Source organism: Alligator mississippiensis, chromosome 8, assembly GCF_030867095.1.
Source record: "Alligator mississippiensis isolate rAllMis1 chromosome 8, rAllMis1, whole genome shotgun sequence".
In the NCBI taxonomy this organism is placed as follows: Eukaryota; Metazoa; Chordata; order Crocodylia; family Alligatoridae; genus Alligator; species Alligator mississippiensis.
The window spans coordinates 26,237,108-26,260,947 of NC_081831.1; the positions used below are offsets into that span (position 1 = coordinate 26,237,108).

A 23,840-nucleotide genomic window follows, 5' to 3' on the forward strand; every position below is an offset into this window, starting at 1 on the left:
GGGAGGTAATCCCAACACGGATCAAAGGGGGCAAGAGGGTGCAGAAGCTCCCAGGGCTCATCAAAAGCATACAGGAATGTCTCCTAGCTAAAAAGGAGGTATACACCCAATGGAAGGGAGTGGCCATCACCAGGGAGGACTATACCTCAGTTGCTCAGGGCTCTAGGGGGTCGGTCAGGAAGGGCAAGGCAGAGATGGAACTGGGACTAGCTACCTGGATCAAGGACAACAAGAAGTCCTTTTTTAAATACATAGGGGGTAAAAAGAAGGTACCGGGTAACGTGGGGCCACTGCAAGACATGCTAGGAAATCTGGTCATCACACCAGACAGCAAAGCTAACTTATTTAACAATTTCTTTGCCTCCATTTTTCTGAGCAGGGACCAGGTCACCCCCCAACCCACCGGGACCCCCATAGGACCCAGGGGAGGCGTACCCAGACCTAGGGTCAGTGAGGACCTAGTCAGGGAACTTCTGGAGGGACTGGACGTATTTAAATCAGCTGGTCCTGACAATCTCCACCCCAGAGTGCTGAGGGAATTAGCAGAGGTCATTGTGGGACTCCTGGCACAGCTTTACGAGCACTTGTGGTGCTCTGGCATGGTGCCAGAGGACTGGAAAAGGGCCAATGTGGTTCCCATTTTCAAAAAAGGGAGGAAGGAGGACCCAGGAAACTGTAGGCCAGTTAGTCTTACCTCGATCCTGGGTAAGCTTTTTGAGAGAATTATCCTGGCGCATGTCCACGAGGGGCCAGCAGGGGAGATTATGCTTAGGGGCAACCAACATGGGTTCATTAGAGGCAGGTCCTGTCAGACCAACCTGGTGGCCTTCTATGACCAGGTCACAAAATCCTTAGATGCAGGGGTAGCAGGGGACGTAGTCTTTCTGGACTTTAGGAAGGCCTTTGACATGGTTTCTCACCCCATTCTCATTAAAAAACTAGGAGACTGTAGCATCGACACCTACACAGTCAAATGGGTCACTAGTTGGCCGGAGGGCCGCACCCAGAGAGTGCTGGTGGACGGGTCTTATTTGACCTGGAGGGACGTGGGCAGTGGGGTCCCCCAGGGCTCGGTCCTCGGGCCCACACTGTTCAACATCTTCATCAGTGACTTGGACGAGAGGGTAAAATGCACCCTGTTCACATTCGCAGACGACACTAAGATGTGGGGAGAAGTGGGCATGCTAGAAGAGAGGAATAGGCTGCAAGCGGATCTAGACAGGTTACAGGGGTGGGCGGATGAGAACAGGATGGGTTTCAACACGGACAAGTGCAAGGTGCTGCACCTGGGGAGGAAGAACCAGCAGCAGACCTACAGGTGGGGAACTCCCTTCTCGTCAGTGCAGAGTCAGAAAAGGATCTTGGAGTCATTATTCAGGCCAATATGAATGTGGGTCAACAGTGTGGGGATGCGGTCAGGAAGGCCAACCGTACCTTGTCATGCATCCACAGATGCATCTCAAGCAAGTCCAAGGAGGTGATCCTCCCCCTCTGTGCAACTGGTCAGGCCACAGTTGGAGTACTGAGTCCAGGTCTGGGCGCCGCACTTCAGGAGGGATGTAGACAACATGGAGAGGGTCCAGAGGAGGGCCACTCGCATGAGCAGGGAGCAGGGCAGGTCCTATGAGGAGAGGCTACGGGACCTGAACCTGCTCAGCCTCCACGAGAGAAGGCTGAGGGAGGATCTAGTGGCCTGTTACAAACTAGTCAGGGGGGACCAGCAGGCATTGGGGGAGTCCCTGTTCCCCCCAGCACTCCCAGGAGTGACTAGAAATAACGGTCACAAGATGGCAGAGGGTAGATTCAGACTAGACATCAGGAGGCGCTCCTTCACTGTCAGGGTGGCTAGGATCTGGAGCCAACTTCCAGGAGAAGTGGTACTGGCTCCTACCCTGGGGGTCTTTTAGAGGAGGCTGGATGAACACCTCGCCAGGGTCATTTGACCCCAGTACTCTCCTGCCACTGCAGGGGATCAGACTTGATGATCTGCTCAGGTCCCTTCCAACCCTACCAACTATGAAACTATAATGGTTTCTTATGGGAGATACTGACAGTAAGGGCAGTGGAGATGTGCTGACAGGTTAAGCATTTCTGTGTTCCACTTGACATCTGTTGGACAGTGGACAGTTTGCTTCTAATGATGAGTTGGACAAGCTTGGGGGGGTCTATTTGAAAGCCAGAAATGGAGGGGCTGGGAATTTCTCTCTCAAGGTCAGATCTTTGTCGAGTGGAGGCTGTAATTGTTTGGTGAATCTTCTACTCAGTTCCAGTGTGGGGTGGTAGGTGATTGCCAGGGGGACACAGTCATGGTGGGTTTTCTTTTTGTACTGTAGCTGATTGCTGTTGGGTACTTGGATGGCCTTTCAAATGCACAGTTTGTTTCTCTAGTGGAGAGTCCTTGATCTATAAAGATAAGTTTTTGGCTAGTTAGGTGGGAATGGGGGTACAACTTATTATGTCGCTGTCTCTGGGGGTGGAAAGCCTTGGGGAGGCAGGGAGCATAGGTCAAGTGAGTGGTGTGGTCACTTGCCATGTCCTCATAAATCTTTTCATTCCAATAGGTGAGTATCAAGCATGCAAAAGGATGTGCCTACATCCCTGTGAGGAACTGGCTCTGTAGCAGGGCACTAGGGTGCCTGCTACTCGAAGTGCTGGGATAACCCTTCAGGTGCTGGTTGCTAAGGCAACCAAAGGGAGCTGATGGCTTACACCTGCCTAGCCAGCTGAAGAAAGGAGCAGGGCCTAGCCCCTACATAAAGCACAGGCAGGAAGTCAGAGGCAGTTCCCTGACCAGCAGTTAAGGAGGAAGGAGCTCCTTGCCAGAAGTGAGAAAAACTTGAATGCCAGAGCAGCATTGGTCACCGTGGTAGGAGAGAAAACCCAGAAGGCCTGAGCGTTGTTATAGCCAGGCGGCTTATGTTTACGTGGTAGCCAAGAGGCTTGTGTTTGGGTTGTTGTTTGTATTGGCTATTGATTACACTGGTGGTTTGGGTGAGGCTATAAGGGGATGGAGGAGGACTCACGGTAGAGTGAGGACCCCAGCCCCAGTGGGGGCACAGAGTTCGGGGTGTACAGACCCCAGCTCCAGAGAAGACCCCGGTGAGGGGGCAGTATTGCAGAGAAGAGCCTGGTGAGAGACAGGGCTACGGAGGGCCCGAGCGCCAGAGGGGTGTAGGCCAAGACAGTGTTGTACACGCATAGTCCACAAGGCTTGGGTACACAGAACACTGAAAGCAGGGGAACTGTAGCCAAGCAAAAGAAAGGTAGCCTCCCTATAAAGAACTCGCATACAATCAAAGTCGTGGCGGGCAAAAATAGGAGGGTGCAAGTCCGAAGCTTGGCACAGTAAAGGAGGCGACAGGGGAGAGCACAGCGACCCTGACATCGCTCCTGCCACAGTGGTGCACTGGCTGGGAAAGGCTCAGCTGTGCACATAGAAGGAAGAAGAATGAACCTGTGGGCCAGAATACAATCAGGAAAGGATTTATAAAAAAGGTAGGGGGGGCCACAGCAGGTGAGGCGGGACGGAAGGAGTAAGCCTATTGCCAGGAGTCTCACAGAGTAAGACTGAGGCCCAACCCAGAAAGTTAGGAAGCATGGGAGACCAGAGACAGGAAAAGCTTAACTGGCAACTAAGGATGGACGAGATGGAGGAGAAGGTGGACCAGTTGCAGTGGGAGCTAGGAATGGCAAAAGCCCAAAAGGAGAGAGCAGAAGCGCAAGCCGCTGCATTAGAGCTCCAGGTGTAGTCTGGCAAGGAAGAGGGAGGATCAAAAGAGATTAGATGCCTAGTGACGATAGAAGCAGAGAAGACGCGGGCAATCAAACAGCTCATTGCCCAGGAGGCTCAGAGGGGCCGGGAGAGAAGAGAAACTGAAAAAGCTGCAGGAGGAAATAGCAGAGGGGGCAAGGTCTCAGGAAGCTGGCACCAAACAGGCAGAAGAACAAAAGAAGGTGCTAAGGGAATTGGAAGTAGCCAGAGGCCTAATAGGAGTTCTCCAGAAGGAAGCCCATAGTCAGGAGGACCGGATAGGAGAGTTGCAAGAGGAGCTGAAAAGGTGGCAACAGAGAAGTATGTGTGCAGAAGATCTTGTACAGGAGTTGTGAGACCAGCTGTCTAACAGCCATACCCAGGCCACAGAGACAGACAAGGTACTCATGCAACAGGTGGAACAAATGAAAAACTTTGGCGCAAGTTATGAGATGTTGGGAAAGCAAATACAGTCTCTGGAAGAGGAACTAAAAACTAAGGAGAGAGAAAATGAGCAGCTACAGACCCAGTTAAAGAGCATGGAAGGGGAAAAAGAAAAACTGGAACAACAGATACAGTCCTTTAAAGCCCTTATAGAAGATAGCCTAACAAAGGAAAAGGGAATAAGGGAAGAGAATGAGCAGCTACAGGGGGAAGTGCAAAAGATGAGGCAGGAAATCCAGAGCCTGGAGGCGGAGAGAAAAGGATGGCAAGAAGCCAACGAACAAATAGCTATAAAGATCCAGACCCTGGGGGAGGTTGAGAGGTCAGACAAAGACCGGGATCACAAACCCGAGAGTTCACAGACACAGTGCGGGAAAGGTTGGAGGCACTAGGAACTCAATTAGCAGAATATGTGATGACGGCTAAGTTGGAACACCAGGAACAGTACCAAGAGGTGGAAGTAGTAAAAAGGGCCCTGAAGGAAGTAGAGGCTCAGCTAGAAACCACCCGGTATAAGAACCCAAAGCATATTGAGCTAGGGAAGTTCCCCAGAGACCTAGGCCCAGAAGAACCTAGGGAGGAGGCTGAGCCAGGACCGCCTGGGGAAGTACCAGGGAGGAGGGAGCTGTAGAGAAAGAGCCCGTGACCCGACAAAAGGGGGCCCTGCCGGCGCTTACAGAATGTTGGGACCGGAGATGGGAACAATGGCAGAGTGACCATGCAAAGGAGATGAGCCAGCTTAAACATCAGCTGAAGGAACTGTTACAATTGAGAGACAAGAGAAACAGCATAGATCTCAGTAAGCAGCAGCCAAGGGAAGCAGGCCTGGTAGAGGCTGGGACAACAGGGAAAGGTGAACAGAGGACCCCAAGGAGGTAAGCTTCCTGCTTTGTCTGCCAAGAATGTACACAGGCAGCCCGAGACCTGGGGCCATGCGGATCAAAGAGGGACCCTGGAAAAAGGAAACCAGTGGAACCTGGTAAAGAAAGTGGGGCAAAATGCCAACAGGCAAGGAGGAGAGAACTACCACCAAAAGGGGGATCAAAACCTGAGAAGAGACCTCAGATTTATGTAAATGGACTCCCTAAACAGGTCAGATGCTGGATGTTAAGGAACCTCATCAAAGAAAAAGTGGGAAATGCAGCTTATGTCAGGGTGTATACAGGACCAGGAGGAAGGTCCACGGACAGGGGCAAGATAGAGCTCGGGAAAGCGGAAGATGCCCAGAAGGTGTTGAGGAGGCAGTGGGAGATACGGGAGAAGCTTCAGGAGCTCCAAAAAGGCCTAAGGAGACAAGGAACCCCACAACTCGCCCTAGGGAAGAGACTAGGGGGTACAGGAATCAAATGTAGGTGGGCCAGAGGTGAGGGGGAGAAAAAACCCCGAGAGTCAGGTCAAAGCTCGACCAACAGGGAGCGTATTCGACCAAGGCTGGCTAGTGTGGGGGGACTGCCTGTGGCGGGCCACATCCCGTAAAATCCCACATGGTGCGCCTTGGGTAAAAAGCGGGTAGGAGGCGCCTTAAAACCTCTGCCTCTGTGTGCTGATGGGGTCGAAGGACAAGAGCCTGGACATGAGAGAACGGAGATGGAAGAGGAACAGCAGATAAGAACCAAGGCCTGGCCCGGTGAGTTGGAATCGTGAGTGGGGAGGGGTGTAGCAGGGCACTAGGGTGCCTGCTACTCGAAGTGCTGGGATAACCCTTCAGGTGCTGGTTGCTAAGGCAACCAAAGGGAGCTGATGGCTTACACCTGCCTAGCCAGCTGAAGGAAGGAGCAGGGCCTAGCCCCTACATAAAGCACAGGCAGGAAGTCAGAGGCAATTCCCTGACCAGCAGTTAAGGAGGAAGGAGCTCCTTGCCAGAAGTGAGAAAAACTTGAATGCCAGAGCAGCATTGGTCACCGCAGTAGGAGAGAAAACCCGGTAGGCCTGAGCGTTGTTATAGCCAGGCGGCTTGTGTTTACGTGGTAGCCAAGAGGCTTGTGTTTAGGTTGTTGTTTGTATTGGCTATTGATTACACTGGTGGTTTGGGTGAAGCTATAAGGGGATGGAGGAGGATTCGCGGTAGAGTGAGGACCCCAGCCCCAGTGAGGGCACAGAGTTCGGGGTGTACAGACCCCAGCTCCAGAGAAGGGCCCAGCGAGGGGGCAATATTGCAGAGAAGGGCCCGGCGAGAGGGCAGCGTTGCGGAGAAGAGCCCTGTGAGAGAGAGGGCCGCAGAGGGCCCGCGCGCCAGAGGGGTGTAGGCCAAGACAGTGTTGTACACGCATAGTCCACAAGGCTTGGGTACACAGAACACTGGAAGCAGGGGAACTGTAGCCAAGCAAAAGAAAGGTAGCCTCCCTATAAAGAACTCGCATACAATTAAAGTTGTGGTGGGCGAGAATAGGAGGGTGCAAGTCCGAAGCTTGGCACAGTAAAGGAGGCGACGGGGGAGAGCACAGCGACCCTGACATCGCTCCTGCCACAGGCTCAAAGAGCTCCAATGGGCCTTGCACTGCCCGCAGCCAGGGTGGCAGCTTGAGGGCTCTAGGCATAGTGCTGGGTTCTCCCAGGGGAGAAGGGAGAGGGGGACCTCTGCCTTGTGCTGGGCCCTGCCTAGTAGGGGTGTGTAAAGTGGGCCCTACTCGATTCATTGATTCAGATCACTGTCCCTGATTCGGGCTCATATTGTTTCTAAAAGAGATTCTTAATAATGTCTTCGTATTATTTTTCTTGGGGTCCAAACTAGGGTTTGGGCTACTTTTCCTGAATGGATTGCATTTTTCATTGAATAATTGCATTTTTCCTGCAAAATAGTATTTTTTGTAAAAATAACCATTATCAAAGTCACTCACTTCTACAGACTTTTTTCATGATATAAAATATTTCAATACTATTTTTGGATAACAAATTAATGAGAATTATCTATTATAAATCAGAGACCATTTGGAGGGAAATATTTCATATTTTTTTAAACTGAAAAATTAACAGCCCATTTAGAACTCCTCAAAAATATATTTTTGAATATAAAAAACTTTCATGGAACCATTTTTTCTCCATCTTTTGATTATCTCTGATCCAAAACAAGACCCAGAACCAATTTGGAGACCCAGAGCCAAAGTGGAAAAGTGTTTCCTGTACAGAATGCAGTAGATGTATTGGGTGCACCATTTGGAATAAGTAAAAGGCTGATTCTCTAAACCTGACACAGTCTCCTATGTTTAGGGACAAAAACATACTTTGAAGGATGAGCACAAAAGGCTTGTTCCATCACAACGGCTCTTCTCATCTCTGAAGCCCCTTGATTTCTTGAACCGGACAGGATTTTGGTTGAAGGAGTAAGGAAGAGCACTAAGGGAGAAACAGGGAAGAGTAAGGGGATTTTATGTACTGAAAAGCACATACATCCAGCAAATGGATAAAATCAAGAGTGTGGGAAACACCAGTTCCAATATTCTTTGGTGCACTGGGGCCTAGAGTCTGGGTCTCCCACCTCCTGGGTGAGTGTCCCAACCACTTAGTGCTTTCAGCTAACCCTTAGGAGGGCTGCCTTTCTCCTGCTCCTGTGTCTGCTCATCACAGATTTCTGCTGGGCAGTTTCCTGACTTGTGCTCATGCAGTGTATGAGCGTGCGGAGCTGCACACAGCCTACAGTGTGTGCTCGGTAGCCATGTAGGGGCTTGTGTGTCCCCAGCACAGGGAGCAGTCTCTCAACCTGCATGTGAGAGCTACAACAGCTGTTCACTTTTTTTTTTTTTCTTTTTTTTTTCCCCCCCCATAGAGAAGTAGAGCTGGAAAGGACCTCCATAGTCATGTAGTCCAACCCTCTGCTTAAGGCAGGACCATCACTATCCAAACCATCCTATACAAATTAATTGTCAAAAAACTCTTCATAAAACTACCATCAAACCTGACACAACACAAGACATAATAACCTAACCCCCCGCAGGGGAACCATGGCAACCAATGTCCTGCTTCTAAAAAAGGCTGTTAGTATACTCAGGAAAAAATCACAGGTAGAAGGCCATGCCCCCCACTTCAGAGGAAGGCAAAAATCCCCATAATCCATACCAATTGGACCATGGGGTAAAATTATTTTTTGAACCCAAATATTGGTGATTAGTCTGACCATAAGCAGAGGAGCAAGGCCCTCCAGCCAGGAACCTCCAGCTTTTCTCCTAGCCAAAGCACTGACACACCCCAGTCAAAATCCCCAGGCTTGGTTATAGCCAACACCCAATGCCTCTGAGGGAGGCTTAAAGAAACCTTGGCATATGCAGCAGCAGGAGGGGAAATGTTCCCTACCAGGCCCATGTGGCAACCAGCAAAGCCCAGAAGCATAGGAAATACTTATAGTGGAACATAGGTATAGCTATGCCTAGATAATCCTTGAACAGTAGATCATCCGACCATTGGTCTCTACTCCTATTCCTTTTCAGTCCAACCTTTCCTTGAAAACCTCCAGTGATGGTGAGTCCACAACTTCCATAGGTGTCTTTCCCACTGCCTCACTGTTCTAACAGTAAAGACATTTTTCCTGATATTCAACCTAAACTTACTTTGATGCAACTCCAAGCCATGAGTCTGTATCCTACTCTCCGCAGCAAGAGAGAAAAGGTGCTTTCCCTCTTCTTTCTGGCAGCCCTTCAAGTATTTGAAGATTGCTATCATGTCCCATCTTAAGTGCCTTTTCTGCAAGCTGAACACGCACAGGTCCTTCAGCCTCTCCTCATATGACTTGCTTTCCAAGCCCTTTTTCATGCTTGCTGTTCTCCTCTGGACCCTCTGTAACTTCTCTATGTCGTTTTAAAAATGTGGAGCCCAGAATTTGGACCATCCAGTTCTTCCCTCACTCTCATCTTCATCTTTCTGGGCCTATCTGCACAACAAAGCAAACATCTCCCACTTCATGCAGCATCTGCAGAGCACTGAGGATGAGTTGGTGGAATTGGGTCTCTCTATGCATGTGAGTTGATCCTGTCACAGATCTGTTTGATCCTCACCCAGCACGGGCTGCATTAGTGTTGTCTGGGGTGTACACAGTCTATACAAGTGACCCTTGCTACATTAGAGGTATACCAAAAAGGAAGCCAAGGTCAAAGCCCAGTTTCAGGACAGCAAGCTGAGGGTCAGGGACACACAGGTACATAAGGCAGCTGCCTTCTGTAATTCGTTGGGAAATTTATTTGCCAGGGTTGGGGGGTGCTTCCAGGGTGTGGATGAAGCCTTAGGAGATTAATCTACCCCTGCCAGCTACTTGGGGCCTGAATAGGACTGAGCCAGCAGCTTGTAGAGAAGAAATAGTGAGAACCATGGCTAAGGGAGCTGTTCTCTCCTCCCACCCAGTTCTGCACTGAACAGCTTAGGACACATGATCACTGCTTCCCCACTGTGCTGAACTTCCCAAGCCCCTAGGCTGGTGCAAGGCCCTGTTGCAAGTTGTATCACAGGCCTAGGCACCATCATTAGCTCCTGTGTCCAGGTGTAGGGGCTCTCACAATTCTCTAGTTAATAAAGTCTCCTTTTGTCTTAGGTGCTCTGAGGAATGTGCTTTTGCCAGTCCTGGAATCACAGGGGTGGAAAGGACTCCAAAATCACCTAGTTTAACCTCTGCACAAATGCAGGACACTTTCTTCCTCGTGACAGGACAGCTGGAGTCATAGCATAGGTCTGCTGAGTTCCATGCCAGTGCATTTTTCACAAGGGAGAACTGTCCCACCAAGAGCCTTTGGATCACTTTTCTGTGTACAGTAGTGATTTGGACAATGGGATTGTGTGCATGCTTATAAAGTTTGCAGATGACACCAAGTTGGGTGAAGTTGCAGGCACTCTGGAGGGTAGGGCTATGATCCAGAATGACTTGGATAAACTGGACAAATGGCATAGGACCAATCAGATGAAATTCAACAAGGACAAGTGAGAAGTCCTGCACTTGGGATAGAATAATTGCATGTAAAAATACAGACTGGGGAATGACTGGCTAGGTTGTAATACTATAAAGATGGACCCGGGAGTACAGTGGACAATAAGCTGAATGTAAGACAACAGTGTGCTCTTATTGCCAAGAAGCCAACAGCATTGTGGGTTGTATGAACAGGAGTGTCACCTGCAAATCAAGGGAAGTGATTCTTTCACTCCATTTGGCACTGGCGAGGTCTCCACCTCCGGGTACACAGTAGTGGCAGCTCTGGCACTGACACAGGACATGCCATGTGGCTAGTAACAGAGAAGATAGGGCAAGTTTGCGGGCAGTGGCCATAGCAATGAGCTAAGTGGCCATGGGGCAACCAGGGTGGCATCAGCCATCACTTGCCCTCCTTTCTCCACTCGCCATGTCAACTAGAGTCCAAGGGGTCCAAGTTCTGCAACAACCCACTCCTATCCTGGCCATGCCCCTAACTTTTTGTTGCCTGGCGGTAGCCTATGGGATTGAATAGAGCTGTCCTGAGGACCAGATGCATCCCACAGGCCACATGTTTGTCACCCCTAAACTATGAAGCAGTTTCCCAGTTGGATAACCAAATATTTCCTAAAGTGCAGAACGACTCACAAATCATAATCAAGCTGTATGCTGAGAGATGAGTCCCATGGATCCTGGTTCTCTCTCACTTAAAAAAAAAAAAAAAATCTCTAATTTCCAGGTTAAAAAAGTAATCCTAAAGCCACATTTTTCCATGATCAAAATGAAACACCATTATACAGATGTCTATATATTAGTAGTGCTTCATTTTAATCATGGAGCAATGTGGATTTGGGGTTCCTTTTTTTAACCCCAAAATTGGAAATTCTTTTTTTATCAGGGAAAACCAGGATCCCTGGAGATGACACTGGATGTACAGACCCTTGTGCTCCATGGGTTTCAGTGGGCTTGCAAGCACCTGGCTAATGTTGAAGGGCATGCTCAGTGCTTTGCAGGCTAGAGATAAGCTGCTGCATCAGGCACATGACAGCCACAGCAGCTTTTTTGGTTAACATTGAATTTAACTCTGAGCATCTAACTTCTATTTTCTCTCTCTTTCCCCATCCCTAGCTTGGCTTTCACACCAGGCCCATGCCCTGGTATTTGGGTCCCTGCAAGTCAGCACTGGATGAGGAACCTGGGGCTGAGCTCCCTGCAGGGTGTCTGTGCTGGATGAGGTTCAGTTGGGGATTGTAACAGGTAACTGTTCTGGGCCGAGCTAAACTGTGACCCGCACACCTGTCCCTGAGGCAACCACCTGCCTTCTTGCCTGCTATGCCTTGATGTTAATTAATTAGTTGATGTTAATTAGCGGGAGGCTGCCATTGTACTGCCCCGTTGCCAGGGGGTGCTATCTGCAGCTCCTATCCTCCCCAGTACCGCAGCCCAAGCCTCGCAGATGGGATAGCCGTTATGCCTCGGCCTTTTCCCAATCAGGCTCCTCTTTGGGCTTTCTCAAGTGTCGCCCCCCCCCGGGGCTCGCCATGCCCGCTCCGGGGCTTCTCAACCGTGCCCCCCTCTGGGGCTTGCCACGCCCAGTCTGGGGCCAGGGTCTATGTACCCTGTACGCTGCACCCCTACTTGCGCTGGGGTCCCCACACTACTGTGGGTCCCCTATGAGCCCTCCTCCAACCCTTAATAGCCTCACCCAAACCACCGGTGATACAACAACAAAACAAAACAAAACACAAGCCCCTAGGCTACAACTTAACTTAAAGCCACCCCACTAAAACCATGGTGATCAAACATCTTCAAGCTGCCATCCTTTACTCTGCTAGAGCGGTTCCTACAGTTCTCACACCTTAGCTCCTCTCTGTCTGACTGCTGGCAGGGAACTGCCTCTGGCCTCAGCTCCTGGGCTTTATAAGGGCCAGGCCCTGCCCCCTCTGGTCAGCTGACCTTCCCTGGTTGCCCCAGCAACCTACAGCTGTGCTCCTTAGTCACTGCTAGGGCTCCTTCCCTAGCAGTTTTCCCCTCTTCAGGCACAGGGCACCTGAGTGCTCTGTGACAGGGATACTTTGCCCTGGGTGGAATAGATTGCGCAGACTTAGACTCTAGCGTGGAGCACCTCAGTACAGCCGCAAAGGACATTCTTCCCAGCACCAGCCACTCCGAAGGGATCAGAGGCATGTCCCCTGCATTCTCCGTGTGCTGAGGTCCCTGTGTATCTCAGAGCAGAATGGCATCTGCATTTCTCAGGTGTGTCGCACTAGTAGGGCTTTGGAGAGATCGGTTGTGTTTGAAACTCCCAAACAAGAACATAAAAAAAAAAAAAAGCCCCTCCAGGCCATTAAGCCTCTGGGGCCTGGGGTAGAGGAGACACACGTGTGTATAATAGAGAGAGATTCCTGTCTTTGTGGACAGAGAGAAGCAGTGCCACTCAGCCCAGAGCTGCACCTGCCTAGCAGCAGGCAGAGCCATCATGCACATATTGTTTCCTCTTCTAGTTCACCATCCTCTCTGAGCAGCTCAGGCACAACAACTGTCTCTGGTTGGGGAACTTGATGAACTGGAAAGAGAGACCTCCTGGAGCCATATCCAAGATGCTGGTAGGTAGCTGCCTCCCTAAAGCAACTGTAAGGAGAAGTGTATACATCTCTGATTTAGTCTATAAGGTGCAATTCTACCCTGCCTTCTGCCTGATCTGATTCTTGATAGCACAGAAATGCTCAACCTTATAACGAGGCAAAGATTTTCTTGGGTCATGACTTTTATTGGACCACCTTCATGGTTGAAATATAGTTAGATGAATAAAGTTAACAAAGCTTCCAATGCAAGGCATTCTTCGTCAGGTAGGAAAATGGAAGCAAGCGTGGATGCAGTTGTCAGACAACAACAGACGATGGCACTGTCAGGCTGGGGAGAGGGTGGAGAGAAATTTCTAGGGGTAGTAGACAAACAACAGATGAAAAGGAGCTTGATTATTAAGAAATCAGGACTTATCAAAAGGGAGGAGGGTCATTATTACCAGTTGTGGCTCTGGCCATAGTGGATGGGGTTTTGGCCATGGTGCTGCTGGGGCTGCATCTCTGCCACCACAGCCAGAGCTTCAGCTGTCTGCAGTGAGGGGACTTTGGGAATGGTGGAGGCAGGAGCTGAAAGCATCTGTTGGAGATGTAAAAGGGAGCTAGAAGGCTCCTATTGCTTTTAGAGAAAACTGTAGCAGGTTGATCTGGTTAAAGGAGGGTTGGCAGCCAGAAAGCAGGTGAACTGCTAGTAAACAGACAAACTTGTAGCTAGCTGCCAACTGCAAGATGCACAATGGAAGACATCTGGGCTATTCAGGGCTGAGCTGTAAGCAGCAGCAAGGAAAAGCATTGCTGGTCATTGGGCCCAGAATGAAAACCCCTGTGTGTGGCTGTGGAGTTACCTGAATGAAAGAGGCAAGGCTTAGGAGGCATAAAGCCAGTGCCTGAGTCTAGGCAGTCAGTTTGGCCTTACACTGCCAGGGGAAGAGCTCTGCAGAGAGCTGGCTATAGAGGGGTGACTAACAGAGATCCTGCCATACCTAGGAACTGCAAGTAAGAAGCTGAGGGCTTACAGGAGAGTAGGACCTAGGACGAGTAGAGTTTTGCTACTCAGCCAGTGGGCTGAGAGATTGAGTTATAGCCAGCTTATATTATTGTTTGAGCTTTACTGGTAGACCAGATTGTGACTATCAGGGAAGAAGGAGGTCACATAGTGCCAGAGGGCATGAGAGAGCTTTAACCTGCCTGGGGGAGCGGCTCAAATTGCAGGATGCTTGAGAGACACAAAGGTGTTTTGACCCCTGGAAGGTGTCAAGCTCACGGCAAAGGCAGGCTGAGGCTGAGAAAGCCAAAGCCTAAGTGGGAGAAACAAGAGAGGCAGCCTGAGACCAAGAAGGCTAGGGCAAGAGCTGAGAGGGGCAGAGACCAGGGCCAGGAGCCCACAGCCCAAGAAGTGCAGAGACAGGAGCCTGAGGGGGTGATGCAGGGCTAGAGCCCAGAAACCAAGTCCAGCACTGTGGGCCTGGGCTAAATGTCCAGCCAGAGGAAAGGGGTAGGGGCTGAGAAGCTCGAGACCACAACAAGGGCATTGAAGCCTGAGATTGGACTGGAACCACGTGCACACTGAAATGATTAATCAGTATCATCTGTAAGGCATAGTCATGGCTACAGGGGAGGTCAGAGATCATGAATAGCCCACAAGGCAACCAGTGCCCTAGGGGCACAAATGGGCCAGAAGGGCCCACTGAGGCTGAGAGCAGGGTTGCAACCAGTGGGGTTTGGAGGAGACCCACTGGCCAAGAGACAGAGAGAGGCTCGATCTGGGACCTGAGGGCAGTCTCTCTAATTACCTGTCAACCAATCACATCAAGATGTGGCAGGAGGGAAAAAAGTGCTAGGGTCTCCAAGGAGCCAGAACAGAGCAGGAGCTGGGTGGCTACCAGGGGACATTACAGCTGTTTTGTCCTGTTACACTGAGTCCTATTACAGGGGCCAAGTGACTGTGGGAATGTTGGGAGAGGGAGCAAGTCAGGGGTCTGGTGCTGGTGGGTCACTTTCCCCACCAGCTCAAACTGGCAGGGCTGACAGCTGCACAGCCCCGAGGCTATGGAGAGGTCCTGGGCTTTCCTGTTACCTCATCTGGGAGGGGTTTGCTGTGTCTTGAGCTGAAGCAGTGGAGTGCAGCCTGAATCATAAAGTATCTCCATACAAGGGAGAGGGAAGTCAAGAGCCATGCATGCTGGGATGCCAAAGACACCACAGCAGTTGCACACTGTTGAAAAAGTATGCAAGAGTTCATTGATCCAGATAAACTGTAGTCAGAGGTAAATTAATCCTCATTTGACCCCATGGAGATTTCCACTTTTCAGCCATTTTTAATTTTGTTGAAGATATACGAGCCCTTGTACATTGAGCATTTAACCTGTTGGAACTTTGATTCTACTGGTTGAATGCTTGTCCCCACACAAAGCAAATGGCAATAGGAATTGCTTTCTGTTTCTTGCTTGATGTCACAGTTCCCTTCTGCCAGGGAGGTTCCCTCTCCAGAACCTCAGCTGATGCAGGAGAGCAACTATGCAGGGCATCAGGGTAAGCATCAACCCCTGTGCCTGGGACAGGGATGGACGGTGTGGGTTGGGAATGGATGTTAGGGACCATGGAGACCTCCACCCTTTATCCACAAAGAGCAGAGTAGAATAGCAGCTGGGTCCAAGATCAGTTCACTCTTTAGAGGGGATTAGGGCTCACTGAACAAGAAAGCAGTGACCACTAAGGGGAAGATTCCTCATGCATTGTGCTGGTGATTGATCATGTTAAGTGTTCTTTGACCGACTGCTGCTCTGACTGGAACTCAAAGCTCTCTCACAGACCAACAGACAAACAGTGCACTTGAAACTCCTGCTATAGCACCGTTCTTTAATTCTGGCTTTTCATTTTAGCTCATGAATTTAGAAAGTGCACAGGTGTCAGCAGAAATGTCCATCTTGCTGAGTGTGGAGCTTGCACTATGTACTCCAGTACATACAAACACTGACCAGCCAAGACAATTCATTTCCTACAACTACTCAAAGCTACAGTAATATATAAATGTCAGGTTACCTGAGAGGTTGGTATTTCTGACTTGGGCTGGGGTAGACAAGTACAAATCATGTATAAGAACAAGATGGCTTAGTGGGAGTGAGCCCTGGGATACACATCCCCTCTTGGTTCCAGCATGATGCTAGGTGGGAGCTCAGGGGAAGAAGGAAGACACAAAGTTTTTCAGGCCCTTCTGTCAAGTCTATCTTATCCACAGGGAGAGAGAAGAGGTAGTCAGGGGCTGGGGCTGGCATTCATCGGTGACTCACATTTCTCTCTCCACAGGGACAACCCCAGGTCAACATGAGAAATAGCAATGACACTTTGGTGATTGAATTCATCCTGGTTGGATTCTCCCTACCCCCACAGCTGTGCTACATGCTGTTCACAGTCTTTCTCCTCATCTATGTGATCACACTAATTGCCAACATGCTCATCATGATGACCATCTGACTGGACTGCGCCCTGCACAACCCCATGTACTTCTTCCTGTTCACCCTCTCGCTCTCTGAGACCTGCTACACCTTTGTCATTATCCCCAACATGCTGGCCACCCTGCTGTCCAGGGGCAAGCCCATCTCCTTGGCTGGTTGTACCCTGCAGATGTACTTATTCCTGTCCTTGACAGGAACAAATTGCTCCCTGCTGGCAGTGATGGGCTATGATCGCTATGTGGCCATCTGCCACCCGCTGCGCTACCCAGTGCTGATGAACCCACGTGCCTGTGTCCAGCTGGTGGCTGTCTGCTACTTCTGTGGCTTCCTGTTTCCAGTCCTAGAGGTTTATCTCATATTTTGCCTGCCATACTGTGGCCCCAAAACAATCAACCATTTCTTCTGTGATGCCTCTCCAGTGCTCCAGTAGGCCTGCACTGATAGCAGCCTCCCAGAAAGAGTTGTGCTCCTTACTGGCATCCTCTTCATCATAATGTCACTGTTACTCATCCTGATCTCCTACAGCTTTATCCTCACTTCCATCTTCAAGATCTCCTTGGCTAAGGGCCGGCAGAAGACTTTCTCCACCTGTGCTGCCCACCTGACTGTGGTGGTTGTGCGCTATGGCTGTGCTGCCATCATCTACCTGAGGCTGAAGTCCACCCACTCCCTTGAACAGGACAAGCTTATTGCTGTGTCCTATACAGTCTTCACCCCACTGCTCAACCCCACAGTGTACAGCCTAAGAAACAAGGAAGTGAGATCAGCCCTTCAAAGAACATTGACCAGGATATTCTGGTCCCAGAAAACATAACACCAACTGGAGTCCCACTCTCAGTCACACTAGGCCTTAGAAAATCCTATCTCTAGCCAAGGACCCAAAGGGAATTTTAGGACAAAACTGTAGTTCTCCTGAAAGGTGTTAATGATGCTATTAAGTATGTTTGTTCTGTACACACCTTCAGGCCTGGTTAAAGCTGCTGGCTTCCTTTAGGGCAAATACAGGGAGCAAGTCAGTCCCTTCAGAGTGCAAGGGAGCTTCTGCAGTAGGATCCCTGCCAAACGCACCTGAGTGCTTATCACTAGGGCTGTGCGAATCTTTGGTCCCTGATTCAATTCAGCGGAGATTCAGCCTGATTTGGTGGTCAAATCTCTGAATCTGAATCTGAATTGTATCAGAGGACCCTTTAATCTCTCTGAATTGAATCAGAAACTTCCGAATCGATCCTTCAGGTGATTCACATCATATGAAATAATTAACCCTGCCCCTTGCACAGAATAAGCATTTACACTTTGGAACAAGTAAGTTAAGTCATCAACACAATAAACACATATGAGCATCACCTTAAATAAACCCAGGTAAGTTGAGGTACCAATACCATAGACATACACAGACAACAATACAGGTAAGTTCCAATAATAGACAATAAACACATAGAGACAACAAAGACAGATAAATCCATATAAACTCCCTTAAGGAGTACCCATAGCTATATTAACCTCTACAGTATGAAGCAACATCAATCACAAAATATGGGGTGCATTCACCCCCCTACGGGGTGTTCCCTGGAGCCCCTCCTCTTTGGGGCCCTGGGATATGGACACACCCCCTCCCACAATGGAGGAGGGTGGAGGCTGCAGACCCTCCTCTCCCAACCCCAACTCCCCTGCGGGACCTGCTTCCCCAGCAACTCCACTCCTGCTCTGAAGCAGACAAGGCTCATCCCCTGGTGGCCAGTCCCATGAGGGTCTCTCTCTGGCAGCGTCTCCGGCTCCTCTCGATGGCCTGGTGCCCCACACTGGACACCCAGGGCACTCCCATGGGAGCCAAGCCCTTACTGGCTCTGGTTCCCCAGACTCATACTGGGGGTCCTTCCCTTCCCCAGGCCCTGCTCTGGGCACCAGGGCTCTTTTAGTTTAACGTCGAGCCAGCCACACTGCAGGGCTCCAGTTACTCAGTCTAGAGCCAAGGAACTTGAGCAACCCCGAGCTGCTCCCAGGGCCGGCTCTCCATGCCCTGATCCACGCACCGCCTACCCAGATGCTTCCCAGGCTCACAGGCTCAAGTCACCTCGAGCAGCTTCTAGAGCCTGATCACTGTGCCAACCTGCGCACCATCAAGGCTCAGGCGGGGTCCCGAGGATGGTCGTCTCCGGAGCTCCTCTCTCCTCGCCATCCCTTGTTGCATTTCTCTCCTCCGGTGTGCTGAGCACACTCTCCTTTTATACACTTCAGGGGCTCCACCAGTGGTTCTCTGGATCTGGCAGGGCGCAGTCTCAAACCAGGTTCAGGCTGCTCCTTGCCCCCTCTCTCCTTGCTTACCCTGGCTTGCTTCTGACTGGCAGATGGGCTCTACCAATCGGAATTGCAGAATCTGGAGCCCAGGACTCATCTGGAGCTCAAAAGGCAAGTCTGCTACATAAGGAACCAAAGGCATACAAAGGGAACATCCGATTCATTGCATTCACTTCTCATCCTACGGGGAACAGCCTTGCAAGGCCCTGCGCACTGATGTGGTCAAAAAGCCATACTTGTTATCAGAATGGAGCAGACACCGGGCACTGACACCTTACTTCAATTTTCAGATGGAGATATTTACCTCATGGAGGGGGATAACAATAGGCCACACTCCACTTAGCACTAAACTCCCAGGCACCAGGTGGTCCATAGAATAGATCACTGCTATACTTTTCATGGGGAGAGAGAGGTGCCTAAGGATGGAAGCCACAGAAATCCCACATGCTGAATATCGTTTGGCTGAGTCGTCTCCTAGGAAATGGCAGGGAGAGGGGTGAGGCCTAAATTCTGCCCTGCAAAGGTAACTAGACACCAAATTCCACATGGGATTCTCAGCCATGGACCCTCTCCTGAAGTCAGATGCCTAAGCACGGCAAAAATAGCTCAAAATAAAAGAGTGAGAGAAAGAGATAGAGATGCATCTACATACAGTCCCATCCACCACTGCCCCAACCAGCTGCTTGCTTCCAGGGACCTGTTTTAGATGCCACCTTTACAGTAGTTGTAACAGGGCCTCCCACATCCCAGATAAAAAAAATAAGAATGGTTCAAGGTCCATCCAACTCAATAACCTGTGGGCAACAGTGCCCATAACAAGTGATTTTGAGGAAGAGTGCAAGAAACACAATGCATGGGGGCAGTATGAGTCAGGATAGATCTCTCTGCTACTGACAGAAGTGCTTTACTGCTGGGATTAGGGACAGTGTGCACACTTGCTCTCCCTCTGTATCCATGAATTTTGAATTGGCTTTATCAAGTGGAATGGCTGAAGCAGGGGAGACTGAGGGAGCTCTTCTCCGAAGTGCCCAGAGCCTTGTTGGCCAGGGTTCAAGTCCCAGTTCAAAATCAGGTAGAGGAAGGAATTAGGAAACAGGTCTCCCACTGCTAGGTGAGCATGCAAGTCAGTATGTATGTTGGCTGCCCACTCTACAAAACTCTTGCTCCCATTGTTTTTCATGCATGTGTAGCCCTGCTTACGCTATGGGTGTTTGGCTATGGTTATGTTCTATAAGGGTAACTTTCTGTATTCTTCATCACCATACCCTCATTAGTATTGTGTATTCAGAGGCTTGAGAACTACTCGCACCTGTCATTACAGTTTGTAGGCCTGGATTTTACTGTTTGGAATTAAACTGTGCAATTGTGAGGGGCAGAGAGATATGCTGGAAGTCGGAACTTTTGCTATAGTTAAAAGACCAAACAACCCTGAGACTGCTGTTGAAGAAGGGTAAGGTCTAAGAGAATTGGGGTTGCATAGACAACTGGAGGAGGGCCAGCGGAAGAGTGGCAGTGACCCCAGGCAGCGTGGAAGAGTGGTGGTGTCTGCTGGAGGCAGCAACCAGAGCAGCACTCCTCAGCAGCAGAGTGGCAGCAACTCTGGTGAGAGCCTCTCTACTCAGCACTTCGTTCTTTGACTGGTGTAGGCTACAGAGTCCCCCAAGCAGCGTGATGGATCCTGGCAGTGAGAAGCAGCAGGATCCTCCAGCAGGGATTTCCTTACCCAACACTTGCAGCTTTGACTGGTGTAGTGGTAGAGCCCACAGAGAGCAGCCCTGGGCATGTCTCCCTTCCCAGATGAGGGGGCTAGGTGGTGGCTTTCATGGGCTGGTGACAGAGACTCAGCTGATGCAGCTGATGGTGATCAGAGACTGATAACTATTTTGGGTTTTAATTCATGTTCAATAGTTAAAGTCATCTTTAAGTTTATGTATCTGTCCTCTCTTCCCAGTACCAAAGCCTGTTCCAGCTGAGTTGTGTACTAGTGGGGAAGTTTGTTCATGTCACAGCACCAGTTAAAACATACTTTCTCAGGTTTCTGGGTCGGGGCTTGAGCCAGATTGGGAAAGTTGGCATTAAACCCCTAAATTTGAGCCTGAGCCTTGTTACTGCCATCCGGTTTCAGGCAGAAGGGCTATCCATGTATTTAGTGCATCTATCAGACAGGTGAGAGGTTGGGAATTGCCAATGCGGGACACCAGTGTAGCCAAGGGCTCCAGGCATTTTGGCAGCACCAGGATTAAGGGGCCAACCAATAGAAATGTGTCTGAAGATTCAGGCTTGAGCAAGTGTGGCAGCAGCAGAGCAGGGGTTGTGAGGATCTCAGTGGCCCTCCTATCTTGTTCTTGGTCACCATAATGGTCAGTGCCAATGGCAGCTTCATTTAGATAGATAGATATAACTATTTATGAAATGGGAGGCGCAAGTCTTTCCCCCCCTCCAGGTACCCACGTGGCTGAGATTATTGGGCATTCACCCTCCTAGGGGGAGAAGGATCCCAGTACCCCCTCAGCCCCAGATGAGCCCACCTGTTCCCTAATCCCTCGGGACCCCCTTTCAGGGCTTCCTCCACTGTGGGGACCCATTTTCCGGGTTTCACTGATCTGGGGAGCAGGCTGGGAAGGCTCCCAGAGCCATGGGTGCCTTGTCGAGGCCGCCCAGGGCCCTGCCTTCTGTCCTCCGTTGGGGCTCAGGCTGCCTCATGCAGGTCCCGACACTCAGGCCTTGCCTTCTGCTTTCCGTTGGGGCTGGGGCTGCCTCACATGAGCCCTGAAACCTGGACCACTACCCTGCTGGTGCCTCCCAGAGCCACAACCTTATGCCGGGGAGGGGTTGCAAAGATGAGCATCCTGGTGCCGCTCCCAAGATTTGGGACACTGTGCACCACTGTGTGCACCGAGTCCTTGGCCTCACACCGAGGGTAGCAGACCCAAGCTACCACATGCGACTGCCAGGGTCTGGTGGCTCCATGCACCACCATGTGCACTGGGTGTCCAGGAACCCAAGCTGCCTCCTGCTGCTCCCAGGGTCTGTCTCATGCACTACTCTGTGCACCACTGGGGCTGTAGCTGAAGCTGCTTGCTGCTCTGGTCCCACCGAGGGGGTCTTTCAGGGTTCTTCTGGGCTTCCGTTTCTGCCCGCTGGGCAGCTCTCCCTAGCTCTTCTTAGACCTGCCTGCTTCTTTGTCCCTCGATGCATCTGTTACATGCTGGGCACGCAGCTCCTTTTATTCACTCCGGAGGTTTTACCTCCAAAGGCGTGCTGGACCCGCAGAACGCAGGCTTCAATCAGGTCCGGGAGGCTCTTTGCCCCACCTCTGTGTGAGGGCCTGGCCCCACCCAGCCCTTACCTGATTGGTGGACAGGCTCTACCAATGGAAAAGATTTTCTGAGCCTGTTCGAGCTCGGCTGCATCGGTAAGTCCACCACAGGATGGGAACTGTTACATCAGTTCCTACCACAGCACAGGAGAAGAGGACAACAACCACCGCTTAAGCAAGGAAGGAATCTGAGCAAGAGAGATGCAGCAACTGAGGGATGTCACAGTACAAGCTGACTTCTCTGGGGACCACAGGATGACAGTCTAGAAGTGGAGCCACTTTGGGCAAGGGCATTCATGAAGGCCAGGAGACAGGAGCCAGCCACAAGCTGCACACAGCATTTCTTGGTCATGATGACTGTATAGAGGTGGGGGTTGAAGATGGTAACAGTGATCATATGTCATCACTACCAGGATGTAACACTTGACAGTACTGTAGAAGGTAAAGAACCACATCTGTGTGGCATGCGCAGTGTGAGAAATCACCTTAACTTCCACAAGGAAACCGGGCAGCATTCTGGGATGACAACAAAGGATGTACAAACATGATTGAGGGAGAGATCACTGAGAAAGAGGTGCCTGGGGGCCTGCAGGACAAAATGTGTATTGATCCACACAGTCAAGCCAAGGTTGCCCACCAGGTGAGTGGACAATTGGCAGGAAGAGAATGAGGAAGTGTATCTCCAGTTCAGGGTGATGAGTGAATTTCAGAACAATAAACTTCTGCACTGGTCCGGTCCTGTAGGGAGCAGACCAGGAAAGCCAAGGCTGCAACTGAACTCCAGCTATCTTTGAGCATCAAGGACAATAAAAAGTCCTTTTTCAGATATGTGGGGAGCCGGAGGAAAAGCAGGGGCAACATTGGACCCCTGCTGAACCAGATGGGGCAACTGACAACTGACGCCCAGGAAAAAGCCAACCTATTAAATGGGTACTTTGCGTCAGTCTTTCATCAGCCCCATGGGACGCCCATGCCCGTTACAGGGCCGGGAAGTCCGGGTGAGGGTGATCCCCTGCCCTCCATTAATGCTGACCTCGTGAAGGAACATCTTGAGAAGCTGGATACCTTTAAGTCAGCCGGCCCTGATAATCTTCACCCCAGGGTACTCAAGGAGCTGGCGAGCATCATAGCCCAGCCTCTAGCGCGGATCTTTGAAAACTCTTGGCGCTCTGGCGTAGTGCCCGAAGACTGGAAGAAGGCCAATGTGGTGCCTATCTTCAAGAAAGGGAGGAAAGTGGATCCGGCTAACTATAGGCCCATCAGCCTGACTTCTATCCTGGGGAAGATCTTAGAAAAGTTTATTAAAGAGGCCATCCTAAATGGACTGGCCGACGCCAACATCTTAAGGGATAGCCAGCACGGGTTTGTTGCGGGTAGGTCTTGCTTGACCAATCTCATTTCCTTCTATGACCAGGTGACCTATCACCTGGACAAGGGAGAAGAGATTGATGTCATATATCTTGACTTCAAAAAAGCCTTCAATCTGGTGTCCCATGATCGCCTCTTGGAGAAACTGGCCAATTGTCACCTTGGGTCCTCCACGATCCACTGGCTGGAAAATTGGCTCCGGGGTCGGACCCAGAGGGTAGTGATTGATGGAAGTCACTCATCGTGGTGTCCTGTGACCAGTGGGGTCCCCCAAGGCTCTGTCCTTGGACCCATACTGTTTAACATCTTCATTAATGATGTGGACACTGGAGTCAGAAGTGGACTGGCCAAGTTCACCGATGACACCAAACTTAGGGGCAAAGCATCCACACCAGAAGACAGGCGGGTGATCCAGGCTGACCTGGACAGGCTCAGCAAGTGGGCGGACGAGAATCTGATGGTGTTCAACGCCGATAAATGCAAGGTTCTCCACCTTGGGGAAAAAAACCCGCAGCATCCTTATAGGCTCGGCAGTGCTATGTTGGCTAGCACTATGGAAGAAAGAGACTTGGGTGTCATGATTGACCACAAGATGAACATGAGCCTGCAGTGCGATGCTGCGGCTAGTAAAGCGACCAAAACGCTGGCTTGCATCCATAGATGCTTCTCAAGCAAATCCCGGGACGTCATTCTCCCCCTGTACTCGGCCTTAGTGAGGCCGCAGCTGGAGTACTGCGTCCAG

At 50.6% G+C, this 23,840-nt stretch overlaps 1 pseudogene; it reads left to right on the forward strand.

The window, feature by feature from the left end:
• The first annotated feature begins 5,952 nt into the window (after nt 1–5,952).
• On the forward strand, nt 5,953–20,930 carry LOC132252120 (olfactory receptor 10T2-like; annotated as a pseudogene).
• The last annotated feature ends 2,910 nt before the right edge of the window (nt 20,931–23,840 follow it).